Below are 4,749 nucleotides of genomic sequence, written 5' to 3' on the forward strand. Positions count from 1 at the left end.
TTATCCATATTTGTATTATTAATAATTGCATTGTCAATATTTGTATTATCAATAATTGTATTGTCAATAATATTATTATCCATTGTTGTGTTATCAATAATTGTAATATCAATATTTGTTTATCAATATTTGTATTGTCAATATTCGTATTATCAATAATTGTATTATCCATAATTGTATTATCAATAGCTATATTATGAATAGTTCTATTATCAACAAAGGTATTATCAATAATTGTATTATCAATAATTGTATTATCAATAATTGTATTATCAATTGTACTATCAATAGCTATATTATCAATTATTGTATTATCAATAGTTGTATTATTAATAGTTTTATTATCAATTGTTGTATTATCAATAGTTGTATTATCAATAATTGTATTATCAATAGTTGTATTATCAATAATTGTATTATCAATAGTTGTATTACCAAAATTGTATTATCAAAAATTTTATTATCAATTATTGTGCTATCAACAGTTGTATTATTTATAGTTGTAGTATCAATCGTTGTATTATCAATAGTTGTATTATTAATAATTGTATTATCAATAATTGTATTATCAATTGTTGTATTATCAATAGTTGTATTATCAATTGTTGTATTATTAATAAGTCTATTATCAATTATTGCATTATCAATATTTGTGTTATCAATAGTTGTATTATCAATAGTTGTATTATCAATATTTGTATTATCAATAGTTGTATTATCAATAATTGCATTATCAATAATTGTATTATCAATTGTTGTATTATCAATAATTGTATTATCAATATTTGTATTATCAGTAGTTGTATTATCAATAATTTCATTATCAATAATTGTTTTATCAATTGTTGTATTATCAGTTGCCGTGTAGTAGTAAACAGGAAATTTCATGCGATAAGGAAAAACTGAAATCGAACAATGGTACTGGGAAATTTTCAGTCAACAAATAAACGTGAATAAATAAAGAGCGAGCCGCGCTTTACTTGTAATGAAAGCGAACATTAGATAAAGGTTGTGAGAAGGCAAACTTACTCCCTAAAGTAATCATCTAAAAACGAATTCAAGTACTTTTATAAGAGGCTTTATATGTTGGTGGGTTCATCAAGGTTTAAACATAAAATCATCTGTTTTTTCTTGATCTATCTGTAAACAGCATATTAGACAAGTTCGAGGATCTTTATAAGAACGCGGTACTTAATTCTAGTTATAAGGAACTGACATAAAATCCTTGATGAATTCTTACTGAGGCGACACGTCATCGATATAAGGGCTCTGTCCGACGGTACTTAAGGCGTAAATTTGAAATGGCCTTTTTCTTGGTTTGTCATACTTATGTTTGAAATAGCAGTTTTATCTGTTCGTTATACGTAAGTTTCAAATATAATTTTTGTTGGTCTGTCATAGTAAAGTTTCAAATAGTATTTTCGTTGGTCTGTCGTACTTAAGTTTCAAATAGCCTTTTTCAGTCGTCTGTTATGTTGAAGATTCAAATAAAATTCTCGGTGGTCTGCCATATGGAAGTTTAATATCACATTTTCATTGGTCTGTTATACTGAAGTGTACAAATAGTATTTAGGCTGCTTAAGATTAAAATAACATTTTCATCAGTCTGCCGTTGTCAATTTTGAAATAGCATTTTCGTTGCCATTTTATATTGATAACATTTGCGCTGATCGATGATATTGAATTTTTATATAGATTTTGTTGTTCTGTTATTGTTTTTAAAAATATTTTCGTTGATTTATTATGCTTAAAATTCAAATAAAATTTTCACTTCTAATCATATTTATAAGATGTTGTCTAGTTTGGTCAATCTGTCATGCTTGATTTGTGAATATTGGGAGGGGGCTTATCATAATTAAGTTTTAAATGGGATATATAGATGGGTCTATCATCAGTACGCCTGTTACACTGGAATTAACTAAAAGTTTCATCATTACAAACGTATCTTTAATGGACGTATCTTCAGAAGATGCGTCTTTATTTTATTTTCTAAATGAGTTGTATTTCTATTGTTGATGGAAAAGTGCTTCCCTTGCACTGCCATAACTGTCATCTGCTCTCCTGTTTTATCCCACCGGAGGCCATTTCTTTTCAAGCTTGACTGAACGATATCTATGGACATGTTGTTATTGAGATGAATCGATATAATCAATAATGTTACATGGTTTTCCACAATTCAATCTCGCGTCTGCATGCAATTCCATCTCTCGCTTGGTATTTATTATAGTTTTGCAGACTCATTGTCTAACGTATAACATACATCTGGCGAAAGAGTTCACCCATTTGTCAATGGTTATTTTGAACACAGAATCCCAGAAGACACGAGTCGTCGGTTATTGTATAGTGTATACAAACGCGGCATAAGGTTATAATAATACCATAGTAAGAACTGTGTTAATAACATTATATTTATTGCAGCTGAACACAAACATATCTATCTAGCTAGCTATTTAGCTTTATATATATATATATATATATATATATATATATATATATATGTGTGTGTGTGTGTGTGCGCGCGCGCGCGAATGCATGGATGTATGTATGCGTATATTTGTAATTATTTTATGTATCCATATAAAAATAAAATTAAGTTATAAGTTATCGATATAAAATTAAGTAATATAATATTTTATGCATCAACTTTTATTATTTACGACAGCACTAATATATATGCACGTATATATATATATATATATATATATATATATATATATATATATATATATATATATATATATATATACCGCTCCCCATGTGGGGGTACAAAATTGGTTGAAGGGAAAATTATTCCCAACTCGCATTTAGGTAAAAAATGCATTTTCATAAATAATTGTATTCATTCAAAACGTATCGCAAAAACGAAAACAAATAACACACACACACACACACACACACACACACACACACACATATATATATATATATATATATATATATATATATATATATATATATATATATATATATTCCAGGTTAAAAATATCCCAGTAGTAACTGAATTTTTACGAAGTTATTCATAGTGATCAATTAAAGGAGCAATATATTATTTGATTCAATTTAAGTAAACAACATTACTAGAAGTAGATTTATTTTAGCGACTTATTATAATTTTGTTTACTTAAATTTAATAAAATGATATATATACATATATATACATATAAATATATATATATATATAAGATTGTTTGTTTATTTATTTGTTTTTTATAAGCAATACTAAGGTGGGTTTATTTTTCACTCCCTGAATGCTTTAAAGTGAAAAGTTATCTGCCCTTTATATTCTAGTCGCCTCCACATTTTTGGAACGTATTATTTGTAATTAACTCATTATTTAAATATTTTCTACGTGCATAAAATAAAGTTATCTATAGATATGACATGTTCCGAAGTTTCTACTTCGCGTCAGTATAGCTAAACCTATTAAGACACGAACTCACCACCGCCGGATACGTAGCCTGATGTTTTAACACCAAACCACGTGATCTCAACGGGAGGGTCCATCATATATATATATATATATATATATATATATATATATATGTGTGTGTGTGTGTGTGTGTGTGTGTGTGTGTGTGTGTGTGTGAGGTGATGGACATATATATCTGTGATGGGCATCTATATATATATAATATAAAATTAAAGTAAATATACTACCACTACTACTACTACTACTACTACTACTAGGCACACGTACACCCATACATAAAACTTGGTTTATATATATATATATATATATATATATATATATATATATATATATATATGCAAAAACAAAGTTGTACGTATGAGCGTATGCGTGCGCTGGCATCGCAGTAAAATCGTTGTTATAGAAACAAAATTAATCACATATTTATAATCATTACATTCGATCAGATCTCTTTATCGATGCCAGAAGTTGTAAAACTTTTTTTTTTTAAATTACCATTTAAAATGAAAAAGTCGTAAGTTCAAATATACGCACCATATTGGAGTGCTGGAGGGGTGACGTCGGTGTTGTCTGTGCGTGCATCACTAGAGAGTTTCGAGTCTTTCAACATCATACTCTTTTCTCATGCCGACTCGATAAGAAATGGTCAGTCTATGATTCATCATCTTCTAACGCACTTTAAAATACTAAACAATAATAACGCTATTGCCTCGCACAAGCTCTTCTGTCTCGATACTGATTGACGTCTGCCAATACCAATTTACATGCAGTGTCCAAACAAATTGACTGAGTGCTATAATATTAATGGACTCGTTCTAAAAAATTGTATAGATTTGTTAAGTAAAAAGTGTAAAAAAGAGAAATAAAATAAACTAGTATTGTTACATGATAAGGGATGTCCCCTTTTAATGGAAGTATAAAAATAGAGAGATTTAGTTAAAATGAAAATAAAATAGAATAGACGAAATTCGAACCTCGTAATTTAGGTTTAGAAATAGATTACGAGAGAGAATATTGTACATTTGTACTTAATGTAAATGTTATTGTTTTCACAGCAGGAATTCAACGTCATCAGTAAATATACATTAGATTTAAACAGTCTAGGAGAAAATAAAACTGTTAAGACGTATGGTTGGCTTACAGATTCAGTTAGAATTTTAGAAGGGGGGCAAGAATTAGAATTACTTAAACGGGTATTTAGAGAGGTTTTAGATGTGATAAACCGTAAGAAAGATTTTCTTTTTAGCATTTGGTTTTTGTTCTGTTTTTTTTTAGAGATCCTATAATTTTTTTTCCAAGAAAAGTGACTTAGTAGGGAT

The sequence above is a fragment of the Euprymna scolopes genome, chromosome 42 (genome assembly GCF_053919585.1).
Source record: "Euprymna scolopes isolate OS-2025 chromosome 42, ASM5391958v1, whole genome shotgun sequence".
NCBI classification, from domain to species: Eukaryota; Metazoa; Mollusca; class Cephalopoda; order Sepiida; family Sepiolidae; genus Euprymna; species Euprymna scolopes.